At 38.2% G+C, this 16,958-nt stretch overlaps 2 protein-coding genes and 2 long non-coding RNA genes across 4 annotated transcripts in view; 2 read left to right on the plus strand and 2 right to left on the minus strand.

Annotated features, from left to right (window-relative positions):
• LOC145991880 (solute carrier organic anion transporter family member 74D-like) overlaps nucleotides 1-16,958 on the plus strand; it is a 262,979-nt gene that overhangs the window by 183,756 nt on the left and 62,265 nt on the right. The window lies entirely within an intron of this gene.
• LOC145991239 (solute carrier organic anion transporter family member 74D-like) overlaps nucleotides 1-16,958 on the plus strand; it is a 190,146-nt gene that overhangs the window by 113,265 nt on the left and 59,923 nt on the right. The gene's annotated exons all lie outside the window — the stretch shown is intronic.
• Nucleotides 1,498-7,093, minus strand: LOC145991245 (uncharacterized). Its single transcript, XR_014442027.1, has 3 exons — nucleotides 6,936-7,093; nucleotides 2,867-2,882; nucleotides 1,498-1,760 (listed from the first exon to the last, which is right to left on the minus strand). It is a non-coding gene; the product is annotated as an uncharacterized LOC145991245 (long non-coding RNA).
• LOC145991248 (uncharacterized) lies at nucleotides 11,092-15,136 on the minus strand. The gene is made up of 3 exons (XR_014442030.1): nucleotides 14,989-15,136; nucleotides 12,382-12,400; nucleotides 11,092-11,350 (listed from the first exon to the last, which is right to left on the minus strand). It is a non-coding gene; the product is annotated as an uncharacterized LOC145991248 (long non-coding RNA).

The raw sequence follows: 16,958 nt of genomic DNA on the forward strand, positions 1-16,958 counted from the left end.
TGTTACATTATTCTGATTTTTTTGTTCCTATTAAGGTTACTTTTTGACTCTGCCTCGTATATTTCAAAATAAGTTCTTAATTTTGTTTAACTTTGAATCTTAACGTATTCCCGTACTGTAAGAGCCGTCATTGAATCCCATGCTGTGTGTTGAAGTGTTTGATATTATTGGTGGTATTGACCTTGCTGTCCCTCCCCCCTCCTTTTGTGACTCAACAACATGTTACACTTTGCTTAGGGGTGTAACCTTTTTCAAAGAATTCTTCTCACCCCCTTCAACCCCTCCTCCATTGATAAGTTATATATATATATATATATATATATAAAAACCAAAGAAGGTAAAAGGAAACACTCACCGGACAGTAGAAAAATTCAAAATTTTCGCTAACTTCGTAGCATCATCGGTGTGAGGAGAAAGAGACGGAACCGGAAGTTGGGGCCCTGCAGAGTTGCCAGGTCCCCATCGAAGAAGAAGCGGTGCGTAGAACGAAAAAACACTGTTTCGTCACCAGGCTCGTCGGAAACTGTGAGTGGGCGGGATGGGTCGGGAGGGACGGAGGGATAGGTATGTTGGGAGCGTGGGATGAGGTGGGTTAAGGTATGGACATTACTGGTTGGCCTTGTTCAGGCCAGGTGGAGTGGTTGCACTCATGGCCGATATATAGGCCCTCTCCCATCTTTTGCGAACAGAGGTGTTGGCTGGTTGGGGTAGGAGATGGATGATCGCTACCCGGAAGCAGTCATTGAAAGGGATGTTGTGGTGGTTGGTGTGGACGGCGACTGTGAAATCCAGGTTGTGGGTGGAGGAGCGGTGGTTATTGATGCGGAGGTTGAGGGCAGTAGATGTTTCGCCCAGGTAAAAATCATCACAGATGTTGCAGCTGAGGATGTAGATTAGGCATGGCAGGTCCCCTTGGGATGGAGGGTAAATTTGCCAGTGGCCGTGTGCACCTGTAGGGTGTGAGAGGTAATGAGAATGGGGCAGGTCTTGCACCTGGGGCGGTTGCATTTATGGGCAGGGGGGTGTTGGATATGTGATGAAGGAGTGTTGTGGACCAGGATGTTTTGGAGGTTAGGGGGGAGGGCGTTTGAAAACCACTCTGGGTTTGTCGGGAAATATACCTGAAACCAAAAACATTACATTTACATTCCAGCCTTTCACTTTGGGTAAAGAACATTAAGTTTAACATCTTTTCTTCGTAACGTCTTGCACATTGACACCTCTTTACAATGCTATAAGGGCTCTAGATGTTGTATTTCCTATATTGGATGCATGCAACTACAGAATACATATACACTGTTGCCACTACACAATATTTTACACGCTGGGACAGCCACGAATCTGTGCTTCGTGGTTGCACACGCTCAATTTGCAGCCACAAATCAAGTGCTGCGTGGTTGCATACATGCAATTTGTAGCCACGAAAAGAGGTCTCCACCAGCAAAACTCAGAGAAAGCTTGTTCGCTTTTGATGTTTCTTGAAAAGAAGCAAACAAATTTCGTTTAATCAAATTTTATTTTCCATCTCAAGACATTGTAGCTCTTATTAAGGGATGTAGATAAATTCTGGTGGCCTTCAGCTGGTCACAGAATTTTTTAACCAGAAGACGCAGCCGCTGAAGCTGCAGCCGATGCAGCCTTGACGCCCGTTGGGGCGGCGTCGGCTTGTGGTGCAGCGTCGGCTTGTGGAGCAGCGTCGGCTTGTGCTTGTGGAGCGGCGTCGGCTTGTGGAGCGGCATCAGCTTGTTGTGCAGCTTGTTCTGCAATTAAGAATACCGCAATTAATATCTTACACAAACGCGCAGATTACCGTTAAAAATCAGAAATTAGTTTAACCCTGTTTATATATATATATATATATATATATATACTTCTTTTTTGGTTATTTTACGTCGCTTTTCTACAAGTGGGTTAGTCCCGACGATTAGGATATATTGATGCTGATGGAATACATGAGACTAACACAATGAAATGCAGGCCCGTTCTTTGTGAGTGTCCATTCATCAGTTTTATCATCCTCATCGCCGCGATTAGCCAAAGTTGGAAGAAAACCGACGCTAAATAACAAGAATCCAAACACATGAAACAAAATAATCCATCAGCAGCACCTTACCAGCCCGCCAGTAAAGCACGCGAATTAATGTTACCGAATGTCTGTAGGTGGAAATACTTTTAATAATTTTCAACTAGATTTAACGAATCATTATAGTGAAATTTACTTTACTAGTGAAAAGGGATAACGTAGGGTTCCATGTAATAACTAATTATGAATATCTCTTTCGTATTAACCGCAAAAGCTTCTTAGAAATTTGCAACTGTTAATTTGAAACTTTAGAACAAACCTATCCTCATCTGACCTAACCTAATCATTATAGCAGACCTAGTGAACCCGCCGTTAAAAGTACCTGAACAGTATTACTCAGTTCATTTTGAAGCAATAGTAAGTTCTAAACAATATTATTCATAAACTACTTTCTGTACGTTGCAAAAGTGAATAATTTTATGAAAATCAACTATTATCTTATATTTTTACATTTTTTTTACATCGGAAATGGCGGTAAAGATTCTTACCAAATATATCTAAGTTCATTGCTGTTAATTTAAAATTATTAGTCAACAGTATTCGTTACTTAATGTAATTTAATACCTGAAAGATTTGTTACTACTTGTGTAGTTAAAAGTTTTAATTCGTTATTTTTTTTAAGTTAAAACTTATTCGTTACAGAATACAAGACTTTAAACAAATTGAGAAATAGTTATTGTTTAGTTTGATTTAAGTTGTAAACAATATCTAATTTCTTATGACTAAAAATGTTAAGCTATAAAGTAATGAAGAATTAGGTAATTCGGCATTTTTGTTACTTACGTGCATGAACACTGAGCTGAAATAGAAATAAGAATCTCATTAGTAACAGTTTTATTATTTTTCTACTGGATAGAAAAATTCAGAATAAGTATATTTTCTGTATCCCAGTGCTTCCCTCTAGGCGTGCATGTAGAGTGGGTCTGGATTTAGGGGGCTGAAGCCCCATCTGTAAAGGGCTCACAATCAGGGGAAAATTGTAAGGAATCGTGTGACAAAACTTGGCCTATAAGCTGCACCCTCCTGCATCTTTCTCGATGATGCTTTTAACGCACTTATGTTGCCATGCATTACTATAGCGTAACGCAACTCCAATGCTGCGTTTGGGATCGAACCAATAACCTCTAGATTGCATTGGGTGATGTAGCTATTCCTCATTCATCTTTCAGATGGTTATCACTCGCTTGGCCTAAATGTGATAAATGCAAGAGGTTACATTTAAAGGAATGGTGATAGAAATTAACTTAGGTTAGATATGGGTTGTATACTCTCCATGACTGAACCGATATGGATTGGTTTAGAAAAGGATATTACTTGCCTTACTAATACATGAAGATTGTTCCTACACTTGTCCTCTCAAATGTCACTTGTCTGACTTCCCTGTCAGACATAGATTCAATCACACACCATCGTCCAAATCGTTCTCCACTTGCTTCTCTCTCACAATCCGCAGACCTTACTCTCTCTCGCATTCTCGCCAACTGATCACACCTCCTGACAATTCCAACACTCAAAGCCTCTTCGACTCTCAAGTCAATAACCTCACGTTTCCTCACTGCTTATTCTGCATTCCTATCCCTGTTTCCTACTATGCTAAGGATGACATAAGACTTGTCATTTCTATCCAATACCTTGGATACGATACGATAGTAGGTCGTTAATACATTAAAGCATAGTCCAAACATCTTGCAACTAGTGCGGCGAGAATGCATTACTGTATGTATTGCAACATCTAAGGAACATATTATAGAGCTTAAAACTGTGAGCTCAACAAGTGACAATAATCTCGGTAGTCAAATTTTCGAGTTATCGATGACAATTCGAGAATTCTCGAGGTGTTGGTAGCACCAGTGGTTCCAACTTATATGAGGCTGTGTGGCCCGAGACCCATAGATAGACCCATTATTATACATGTTATCGTGATTACTGAATTGCGTATTGAATTTAGTAAATAAGATTTTTTTAAAAAAAAATTAAATGAGGATGCATTATTGGTGCACTTTATTCGTTCTCGTACAACTAGTCTCGTGGCTTGTGTTCGTTGTTTTCGAAAAAGCCAGACTGTCGGCCCAGTTGATCTGGCGAGCGGCGCGGCAAGTGATGAATTCAGGGGATTGTCGGGGGGGAAATCCCCTCTGGAAATTAAGAAGTCCTCCCCGACAAAAATGTCAATAACTTGGCAGAGCATTTGGACATCATCTAAGTAATTTGGCAGCCATTGCTTCAAAGTGTTGGTCTTAAAATGATAGTTACTTATACCTAATTACACTTAATTTAATTAAATATCAGATGCAATGGAAGTTATAAAACATTAGCATTGATTAATTAGTATTGTAAGTTGATGTCTATGACAACTCCCCCATGAAGTTTGATGTACCTTTCCCCGTAGAAAAGTGGCTGGATAAAACACTGGAGCTGCGACAATGAACAAGTGTCCATTGTATAGGGTGAGGGAGGGTTTGTATTTACTAAACACAACTTACAAAGGAACGAATCAGTTAAAAAAAGTGTGCGTTTGCGTGAACATGTGTGTAATGCGGTTATGGTTTTCTTGGTATTATTTGTAATGGATACATTTCTAATGAAGCGCCTGAGGGTGGACAATACTCTCGCCCAGTATTCCGATACTGTACATTTAAATTCGGTTTCGGAATCGGCTCTGACTGATTTACCAAGTTCGTCTTCAAATCATTCGGGAAATTGTGATTTTATAATATCAAGTGACAGGGCCGGATTAAGACGGAATTAGGCCTGATGCTGTCACGTCAAAACCTAACAATGAAATACCGTTGATTTTTTCTGTACAACTAACTTCGAAGGTGAAAAATTTACTACGTCGCACTTACCGAACAATAATAAAGTGGCAACAATCGCCAAGATATTGCAAAAAACGCAGGTAAATTACTAAGTAAACTGTTTAACGTAAAATTGATAGCATTAACTTGAAATCTTCTGTGAACAATAAACACAACGACGTTATAGTTTCGTCAGAACACAAAGAATAATAGTAAGTATAATAAGTAACGCTATGTCTAGGCGTCCGAAATTGGGGCTTCAAATTTTATTCTAAGATTTATTTTCAGGTTAATATAGCAAAAGGAAACTGTTCAGCTTTCGGCAAATTCTCGTCTCTTTTCATCTGGGCCTATTTCAGGAATGGGCCTAATGCTGCAGCATCAATAGCACCCACCTTATCCGTCAGTGAACGAGAAACAAAGAATGCTAGTGGTAGAACTTTTCAAAATTCATGGTAAAGTAAACATCTGTGGATTTTTTTACAATGATTTTTTTTTTTAAAAAAAGTGGTGTTTTGCAAAGTATTCAAGGGAGGCAATGATAATAACTATTAAGTTTTTCCATTAAAGCGTGCCTCGATTAATTTCTTCTGGCTTTTCATACTGGAAACATCCTTTAAGAATATTCACACTTGAAACCCCCCACTGTCTAAACGAATACTCCCGACTAGTGTTATGAGTAGAGCCCGGAAGTTCAGGCATTTATTTTCGTTAAAATAGGCAGGGAAAAAGGCATTTATAATGTCGTAAATAGGCACTAAAAATGAAAAAAAGGCAAAATAAACCGAAAAAAGGCACATTTAGAAGTCGCTTACTTTTATCTATAATTTCTGGCAAAATGTTAAAATCTAAATTGGGAAGATCATTTCAATTTTCTCCGTCTTGATTGCACATAACTACAAGGTGCTTTTTAAGTTCTAAACATTCATTGATAGTCGTCTGTCAGAGAGAATGTTTTTCATAATAGAAAATGATCTTTCTACTTCGACAGAAGTTATTGGAGCATACATATAACAAGCTAATGTAGCTGGACTCAATTTGGTAACAGCATTTTCACCTTTTAGAATATTACAAATTGTTTTCAATTGTTTCAAGTCCTCATTTGCACTCACTACCCGTTAGCACTTTTCCGCAACAGCTCACCCCTTTTCTCCTGGCACTTCCATCATCTGCTGCATAGATTCCTCGAAGATTTTCATGGATGCTATAATTGTAATTGTCTCTGGCAATGCACCATAATGTGCAAAAGTAAACTTGAATAGCACAGGAGTTTTTTCACTTCACGAATTGAAGCCGCTTCATTTTCTGGAAGAGCATCGATCACCTCATTGATTTTTTTAAGGTTGTTAGCATAATATATAGCTGCTGATATCCAGGTTCCCTATCTCGTCAAGACTGGTTGTTGAGGTAAACTAAGCTCAATCGCAAGTTCCTGAAATTTTCGGGTTCGAGAGGGAGATTTCAGAAATATTTTCTTTGTGTTCGAAATCAACCTGTCCACTTCAGCAGTCAATCATGCACAAGAAATGTTAACCGAAAGGCAATATCCTGACTCAGCATGAAATACTTTTTTCTCACACTTTTCTCCTTCAGCAATGTTGAAACATGCGTGAATTCAATATTACTTAAATAAGGCGAAAAATATTCACATAATAAACGGAAGAAAAATAAATGCCAACAACGTTTTTTGGGAGAAAAATAATTTACATACACATTTTTTTTTAAAAAAATGTCAAATTTCATTGAAAAAGGCAAAAAAGGCATTATAATTAAAAATAGGCAGTGGGGTCCCAAATAGGCAAAATAGGCAAAATGAAAAGGCTTCCAAAACATTCGAAACAACATAAGAAACGTATATACGGTAAAATTTTATCAATATATGCAGTAGATAAAAAGAGGCATTTTGCCAAATTTCCGGGCTCTAGTTATGAGATTTTTTGTGAACTTATAACTCAAGTGTTTGCGCCCACTTTGCAACGGTTGACTCCCCTCGGTCGCACTAATACATTCCCTGTAGTTGACTTACGTACTGAGTGAAATTTACAAAGACAACTCACCATGCAGATGGCAAGAACAAGAAGAGCGACGAAGTACTTCATTTTGAATTAGCTGCTGTTGTACTGCCTTCTTGGATGGATATAGATAGTGTATCAACCTCAGCGACAGCTCAGCCTTTTATCCCATCAGGAATCATAAACCATTCTCACTTATACAGTACATTAACAAGTTAACACATTTCTGCATCCGAATTCATGTCGCTATTGTGTACAATCTTTGTTTTCTACAAACCACAATGTATAACATAGTTGTACACTTCCAATTTAACATGTTCATAACAACCATCACAATTTCGTTTTACCAATCTGGCGTGTAGTTTTGGCCAACCATTACGAATCCAAATGTACTGTCGTTTCTTGGAGATGGTTTGGAAATAGTTCAATATTTAACAAACTGGTGAAGTTTCAACGTGCACGGCTCATGATACAAAAGAGTAGTTTTAATTGGCTGTAATGTCATAATATCTTTGGAACAATGGTGCCAGGTACTTATCACAAGGTTTTAGAATGTCGAAACTGGCAGTTTCGATGGCTCTAAATCGCGGTCGTGGCCAGTTTGGTTATGAACGAAATCTCCCGGTTACAGACAGAAGTTAAGAACAAAGACATGTCTTGAAACAAAGCCAGTTTCGCCGAATAGTCGTTCAGGAATTGCATGATCGGGGACAAAAGTTATTTGGAATCCAATTATCGGTTGCTTAGCATTCTTTTATCATATCTTTTCTTGCAGAGAATATATTCAGCTCTGTTAACAATAGTTCGAGGTACATTGGGTTGTGGTGTGGTTATCACCACAATCCAATCACTCTTATGCTTCATTTATAATTTAGTCTCTACCACAGTAGCACCCTCTGAAGAGGGTGAAAGAGGAAGGGAGGGAGAAGGGGACGCCCCAAATGTTTATACAGTCCTCCAGCGACCAATTAAAGATATACTCTGTCCCAACTATCTTTGGAGCAATCGAACGAAAACAAGTTTCTGCGCAAGTAGTGACGCGAGAGGGCTTCACCAATGAACACGTGACATGGAATGGGATTGCGTGGAGGGAGGAAGAGTGACTGTAGTTACCTGCCTTCGAGCAGCACGTACTGCTTCGCTCTGCCCACTCGATATCACGGCCTGGTTCCAGAGATAGTTGGGACAAGGTATATCTCGGATATGCATCTTTGTGTGTTAGTTAGGGATGTACAGTCACGGAAGCAAATGCTTGCCCCATAAGACTACTGGCATCAAGGCTCTATGGGAGAAGTATTTTTTCGCATGAGTGTACACGCTGTCCTAGAAGTCCAGTCTCTGCGAAAAACACGGCCCCTCACAAGCCTTGCACGTATGCATACGAGCATGCAAGGTGCATTGTAACTTGCGTAAAGTTTATTATGCATTAGCGCGACATACAAAGCATAGTGTCATTATCAAAGTTTGCATAAAGCCTACTTTATGCGCTGATAGGCTAATCAGGACTAGACCTACAATATAAAGTGGGAACCGAATCAATACAACACTATATTGTCTTACATTACTCCTACGTTACAATAAACACGGTCCATGGATATTCGATTTCCATTCCTTCGCTATTCCCTGTGAGAACGGGCTTTTGGACACCGTGTGTTTAACGTAACTGCCTCACAGTAAATATTCCCACCCCATTAATATTTATTGAGTCTTTACTGTTTAAATGCTATAATTTGTATAACACAATGAAACGATGTAAAAGCTCTAGAGTAGCTGAAGAGGTTTCCCGCCTGAAGCATAAAGAATGCGACTTTGTGACTTACTATCACCTAAAAGAATCTGTTACTGGCGGGGAAGAACGACATGATCTACTTACGAGTTGCTTCTCATTCATCGACACCGTTACTAACAGTAATAGTAAGGCAAGAATTCGCGTTGAACTTCCTCAAACACCAGACGATGGATTTCACCCTTTCTACCACTCTATCCCTTCTATACTCGTTAAATCTAACTACGTCTACCAACTACAGCACTTATAAGTAAACCAAATTTGCCAATTCTTACAGTGGCAGCGATTAGGTTCCAAAACAGGGAGGGGGCAAGATGCCAAGACTGGGGGGGAAGACAGTATATTTCTCTTTCTATATAAGGTTTAGCATAGTGCAGGGGCGAAAGTGGCGAAAAATGCGGGGGCAACTGCCCCTTCCTAATCGCCGCCACTGAATTATTACATTATTTCTGTAGATAAGTTACCCATTCTCTTGCAAACGTAGGAACCTGGTGACTCGTTGAGTCAATATGGGACAAGGAATTAAATCCAGATGTAGGCAAATATTTCAGTTACTTAATAAAATATACTGTATGATATTCTAAGACACTTTCATGTATATAAATACCGAGAGGGTGTTGGATACATTCCTAAATGTGAGGAACAGAATATTTACATGTTTACATTTGCATTTATAATTTGAATGCCATTGCTGTGCTTTTTATTTATGTACAAATTGCGAATCAGAGTTGAATTATGAACATAATTGCAGAAAACTAACAGTGAAACTACTTGTTATCTTTTGGCCAGAATGTTGATATTTTTCTTGAAGTTAATATTACTGATTGAAAACGTTGCAGTGAATAAAGGTGGGCCTGTTGCTCTTTTTGTGTAGTTTTCTTTTCCTCGTAAATGCGAGAATTCGTGGTTCCAAGGTCTATAATGTTCAAAGCGGGGACCACAAATAAAAATCTGGCCACGTTTCATGAAAGAGTATTTTCAGTTTTTTTATGTTGTTCACATTGCTATCTGGGACATTATGACGTCACACATCAATATAGCAATTGTTCAGGAGAAAACAATGTTTACAGATACGTAGCTACAGAGAGTCAGGGGGAGAGGCGGTAGCCCTGGGCGCCGATACAAAGAGGGCGCTGAACGAGGAAATGTTGAAAAAGAGTGAAGGTCGCAGCGTCTCGTGAACATTTTGGGGCAGCAAAATTGCCCTATTTTTGTTATTTCATGTGGAAATTTTGCTGTTATGGACAGCGTTGTTTCTTCTAGGGCTGTCGATTTATAGGTTAAAAATCAATTTTAAGATTTGCAGCGTCTTCTCTGCAGTCCGCGTTCTTGAACACATAAAGCAAGCAGCGAGTCTGAATCCGAGTTCCTGAGTATGATTAACCGACCAAATGTGTTTTATCGATTAGATTGAAATGTAACTTGAGATAGAGGGAGTATAACTGCTATGTGAATCATCTGTAGGGCCAAATCTTCATGATTTGGTGACGTAGATTCTTCATCTGTGATTAGCGTGAGCTATTTTTAGCTCTGGGCCGAGATAGCGCGTGAAAAACTTTGAACAATTCTTATAGAACAGGTTAGTACTCGTTATGTAATATAAATATAATTGTCTACATGCTAAAGATATGTTCTTATATAAGCGAGACGTTACAGGACGAAAATACCGGCATCTGCGCCATGTCACGCGCTATCTCGGCCCACAGCCAAAACGAACGCACTGTACTACTTGCCTTCTTGCATAACTCCACCGCCCGAAGGGAACTAAATACTCAGTGGCGTTCTCTTGTGTCGCTTCTCACCTCTGAAGAAGGGTTGACTCTTCCTCACTGTCTCTCTCATTCTGTGTATCTCTCTCTCCCTTTGTCACTCTCCCTCTAATTCTGTAAATGGCCATTAAAAAAATATCGAGTACTTCCTGAAACTTCGAGAAATATGTACTGTATTTTAAGGACGACGACGGTTTGAAAACTTCATCTTGCCAAATATGGTAAAACAATTATGGTTCAAAATACGACACAACACATTTGTATTTTATTTACATAAAAGGAATTCAAATTAATTTATTTGATTTTTTTATCGTATTCGGTTACATCATTTAACTTTAGCTTGTATATGCAATATAATTGTGATGTCTAAAAGACAACGTAGGTTTGGTAATCTATACCAACAATGAATGTAATGTTAATCATTGTTGTCAAATATCGTACTGAAAGAAAATATCAGAAGACTCTGTACAATTTCATATCAAGAAAGCCTACCTTTACTATTTGTGTCAAACAAATTCTCTCTCTCTTAAGTCTATAATTAAATGTCCTCAGTCTAGGGACAGCCCAACATACCCCTTAAAATACGAGATGGGTATTGACAAAGTCACAAACAGAAAACTTAGAGTAAGAATAAAAAAACGCTTCATATTTTGCCAAACTATTTATTTCCGAATTATATTAATTATTTTATATGCAAGTACACTTTCCATTTCGGAATTATCCACATTATTCCAGAGAATTTAAGCCAACAAGGGGGTATTAGGTATTTGAAGAAATTTATGGTTTGAGGTTTTAAGAGAGAGCCATTGATTGTCCCATAGCTTGAGATCCTCCTGGACCGTTCATAGCAAGACTCTGGCTTCCAGCAAATGCCTTGGTTCCTTCAGCATCGGCGTCATTACTTTCTGGAAAAAGAAATATAAGTTATAATGGAGAGATTAATTCAGGCTATTGCCCATATGAGTTTTGGAAATATCCAGAGCTAACGTCACACTCATCTTCAGAAGCTGAAGAGCAGTGGTCGTCTTAAATTCGGATTTTAGGGGTAATGATCCAGTTGGTCGGTAGATGGCAGGTCGATAGGATGAAGCGTCTTCTCTGCAGTCCGCGTTCATCATCATATAAAGCAAGCATCGAGTATGAATTAGAGGCCCTTATCATGATAGCGACGTTAGCTCTCAATAGTTCGGAATTTTGGAAACTTCAGAGAATATAGTCGTCAAAGCCACTATAATTGAGAACATATTCTGTACTTGATCATAAAAATAACTATCACATGGTTAATATTCTCATTATTGTAATGCCCTGAGCATTACACTGCAGTTTAACGCTTCATATTCTTTACTTAATTGAACGTCTATTATTTTATTAAATGTTAATTGCGTCACAGACAACCAGTTTCAGAAGGAAGATCCATTCCATCTATTTCGGAATTAGTTTTATTGCGTCTTGATCTCTCACTGATAACGTCACATTTAGTATACTCTATACATCAAGTGGATGAACTAACCTGTATACATCAACCTAAAAACGGAAACTAGCAAATAATGAAGTTGTCAAAATTCTGGCGATATACAAGACAACGAGGCATCACGTATGAATACCGACTCAGACGTTAAATGAGGACTATTTTTTCTGTATTGGCCAAAGAAAATATTAAACTTCTATTATGTCATATCTAGTACATAGACCTTTTATTACGGTCAATATTAGGCTTTCGTATTTCCTACCACCAGAGTAAGCTCACTGAAGCTTATCTGAGTTCCTTACTCACTGCTGTAGGAGCAAAGGATAATAGTGACGTGAAAGTACTTCACGTTACTATTATTTACTTGAAAGTGATTACACCTGCTCACGTGCGAATGCAAAGATACATAAAATACCTAATTTATGACCGTTATCTGTGTTAAAATACATTAAAATCTTATTTACATACCTGCAGCCATGACATATGCCTGTAATGGAAAAGGAAACATTGTACAAGCAACTTGTTTGCAACAGACAAATAATAGATAACATTTATTGGATCTTTGTATGACTGGAATATTCCACACATAAGCTAAGGTTCCGGGTTCAAGTCCTGATTTGGATATAGGTGGTTTTTTTTATGAGTGTCCTTTTATCAACTTAATATAAAAATAATTCATTTTCATCTTTGCGATTATCGTAAAGAGTCAGAGAAGCAACTTGAAATAAGAAAAATACAAATGTAAAATGGATTCATCCTCAGGTTAGATATTGTTGATGCATATAAGTCCAGTAAATATGGCTCTGTACCTTGGATGACTCAATTTTCATTGTTCGAAGTTCTAATGCGTGTATGTATTAATTTTTCTCTTTTCACATATGAAGAAAAACATTGGAATATGAAATTGGAAACGCCAATAGTATCTGTGCGTAGCTTTCCATCTAAATATAGTGATAACATTTTATTAGAGTTACATTTACCTGATAGTACCTTCAGTCCTGCTTTATGAGCTAAAACCTTATGTAATAATAGTATAAGTTTAGATTATATAGGAACGAATAAGTCAAGTAGTAATCGATTAAATTAACAACTGTGAATAAATATAAACCGTCAAACACAGGACTCGATTAGTCCAATCAAATCAAATCAAATCAAATCGTTAGTAGGTATGCGGGGATAAAAGTTTAGTCCCGTGGGGCATGCCTGTTCTTAGATTTTGGTGCGGTAAAACGGGAGGTATTTGGGATGGGATTATTCGGTGACGAAGAGTCGCTTCTGCAATTGCAACGAAAGGGCGGAGAGCGCGGACTGCCGGGAAAACGCTTCAACCTATCTAGCTGCCATCTAGCGACCACCGGGGGATCTAGAAATTCAGAATACAAAGTTACAACTACGAAGAGGATCAAAAAGGAATATAACCAGTGGCGGCGATTAGGAAGGGGGTGAGGGGGAAGTTGCCCCCCCACACACTTTTCGCCACTTTTGCCCCCGCACTATCCTAAACCTTACATAAAAATGGAAATGTACTGGACTATATAGTCAAACCAATGGTAGAGAAAAATAGACTATGCTTTCTTATTCAATTGAGTTTCCTCGAAGGATCACTAGTATATTTGAGGATATGTGTGTGTGGGTATGTATCTTCAAATTTTCGAATAGAAGTTTGCAGTTCCGAGAAGGACTTTTGAGTTTATTCGAACTGGACAGTCAAGTTATTCGTTAACTATTACTGTAGGGATACACTGGAAACACTCCTCGAACACACTTGAAGTAAAGGTTTACACAAACTGAAGATATAATTTGTACTTGAAAATTCTAAGTAGTGAAACGAAAACTACATAATCATATGACCCCAAAAACGTCAATCTGCAAGAACTCTAAGGAGAGGAAAGGAGCAAAAAGAAAATGCAACGAAAGGTACAAGATGAGCAGGTATTATATGGATTGGATGGGGAACTGCAATAACCGGAATAAGTACCAACGATTTTAAAGAATAGAGAAAACTTTTATGACTGACAAATACCAGATCCAAATCGAAAGTATCGATATTGGAAGAGTAAAAGTGTGTGACTACAGTGAAATGTTCAAGTAACAAAGGGTGGGATGGAGGTGGTTTTAGGATGAGCCAAGAACAAAACTGCTAAACCTGAAAGGAGCAGAGATGACTAAATCGAATTTCAGTTTTCTGAAGATGCACAAGTACCAGATACAATCAAGGCTATAAGAGAAAATATTAGAAAATTGATTCGTCTGTTTTCTGCCACTTTTGTCCATATCTGAAGAGGAGCGTGAAAGATGAAATTGGTGAAAGGACACTCTCAAACGCACATGGACAGGAAACAACACGAGCCTCACAGAGGCTTATACTAGCTGTGGACCCACACGCCAGAGCCTCGTTAGTCTGGAAAATGAAGACCAGGCTGTACCCTTGATATTTGGTGTTGCCAGAAAGGGTTATCCCCAGTGATGTGCGTCTACGCGTAAACAACCATAGTCTACATTCTACACGTAGACTATTTTATACACGTAGATTACGTAAACAACATGGCGAAAAGTGATAACTTAGCAAAGGACACCGTGGAGTTAAAAGAAAATTATACTGCGTATCAGTTGCTGATGTAGGAGAACTTTTCATACTCTTTCTTCCAAATTCGAACAATTTCTCACCTAGGAAGATACCTAGTATAGGAAATATTCTAGTGTTTTATGGGAAAAAGACCACTCTTACCTCACGACTGCCATCTGTTGTTGTTTTTTGCATACTATTTATCTTCTTCCATAGTTGATGATAGAAGAGAAGATATATCTTGTTGCAAATAGGATTCTTTTCATTTCGTTAGGAACCAATATAGTTGAAAATGTCACTTTCCTTTTATGAAACCCTTGAAAATGCACTTTAGATTGTCTACGTAGTTTATGTAAACTACAACCCAATGTAATCTACGCGTTGATGACGTGTAGACAACGCATGTAGACGTAAACTTATAGTCTACGGCACATCACTGGTTATCCCTCATATTAGAATAGACAGAGGTTCCCAAACGAATTACAGTAACACATTGTATGAAGACTTACCAAATTAAGAATGACAGCGAGCAACAGCAAGATGTATTTCATCGTAGGAGGATTTGTATCACACACCTTCTGCCTTCAATGGGAAAATGTATTGGAATGGTAGAGCTGAACTAATTTTATTCAACTAAGGAATATATACCTTTTGAAACGTACCTTTATCTGATTATGATCTTTGGACTTGCTCATTGTAATTTAAACTGTAAAGTAATTAACTCGTTTAATGCTACTTTAGGAACATTTACATCCGTATTATTGTACACTTTCTAGAGTAGAAAAACAATAACAACTGGAAAATACTACTTCAGAGACATCTATATTCAGAGTAAACAGTCATATGTCCGATAAAATTATATATGTTTCATGTCGATTCTATTGTACTGCATATCGATTAAGATTTATTACTTTGAGTTTTGATTCTATTTTGATATCATTTGTATCTATTGTCATGCGACTTTCATTGCTATTTGAAATGGTTCTGATATTGTAATTTCCACACAATGTGAAACAGAACAAATGTAATATGGGTGTAATTGCAGCTATCTCGGTCGAATTTGAAAGCGCTGTCTTGAGGGCAAGAAGATCACATTAAATACACAAAAGGCATCTTACGGTGGCATACTGTATCACATTAAGCATTATGTAGTAACTAAAGCGCTCTCGCAATCCTAAACATATGTCTATGCTTCAGGAACACATGATTTTCATCTGTTACTATTTTGGACCAAATTCTTAAACTGATTTTTGACCTTCCTTGTGTTATTTTATTTTTTCTTGCTTTTAGTGTATTCAAGTACATTTTTCATTAAATAGTTTAAAACTGGAGTCACAAATTTCAGGGGGGTACTCGACCTCAGACTTCTGGGCAAACCGTAAGTGTCTACCACTTGTAGATCCGATGCTATAAGCTGCTAAAGCACTCCCGAATAAATATTCAATATGTCGACCGATGATTTTCCAAGATGGCGATGTGCTACCCAGGTGGAACGGTTTGAAAGTTTTAGTGTGCTGTTCAGGGATATCCATATAACACATTCATCAATTTTCAGCTAATCTTATTTTACCTCACTTTAGCTCATTGTTCTTGTACTATAAAGAAAAGGACAGAAATTGGAAGAACAGGAAATAAATAGAGGTAGGGAAAGACTGACATATAGAAAGAATGTAGGAATAGAGAAAAGAAAGAGAATAAGAGAGAGAAAGAGAGAGAGGGGGAACTAGACAAAGTAAGAGTGAGTAAGAGAAAGAGAGAGAGGGGGGAGCTAGACAAAGTGAGAGAGAGGGGGGAACTAGACAAAGTAAGAGTAAGTAAGAGAGAAAGAGAAAGAGGGGGAGCTAGACAAAGTAAGAGTAAGTGAGAGAGAGAGAGAGGGGAGAGAGAGAGAGAGAGACAAAGAAAGACAGAATGAGAAAAAAGAGGGAAAGGAGACAAACACAAAATGAGAGTAAGAGAGAAGGATTGATTGGTTGATTTGGTGTTTTAAATAATATTAATCGGGACTGGACCTACAGTTTAAAGTGGGATCCGATTCACTATGTGGGTTCGATACCCGGTGGAGGCACAAGTGGTTCGGATCCGACTTTAAACTGTAGGTCCAGTCCCCATTAGCCTTACTCTGAATCAAGTGGACTTAAAACAACAAATCAATCAATCAACCGAATCACTATGTGTCTCCACCGGATATCGAACCCGGGACCCCTAAGAGAGAAGGAGAGAGACAGTGTGTGTGCCGATTTTACTTTTACTCAGACAAACTTTTAAACTTCCGAACTTTCCACAATCCATGTTTGGAGATGATGACAACAGTATTTTAACAATTGTTTTTTTAGCTTTCTGAGAAGAGCGGCTTCTTACACTGTTCTAATGAAGATTTTAATATGGCCTTACCATTTTAATGGGTTTTAGGTAACATAAATTTTCCTCGTATACTTTGAAGTGTACAAAATGGCTATATATGCAGAAGCACGCACAT

The sequence above is a fragment of the Lepisma saccharinum genome, chromosome 8, assembly GCF_977018435.1.
Source record: "Lepisma saccharinum chromosome 8, izLepSacc3.1, whole genome shotgun sequence".
NCBI classification, from domain to species: domain Eukaryota; kingdom Metazoa; phylum Arthropoda; class Insecta; order Zygentoma; family Lepismatidae; genus Lepisma; species Lepisma saccharinum.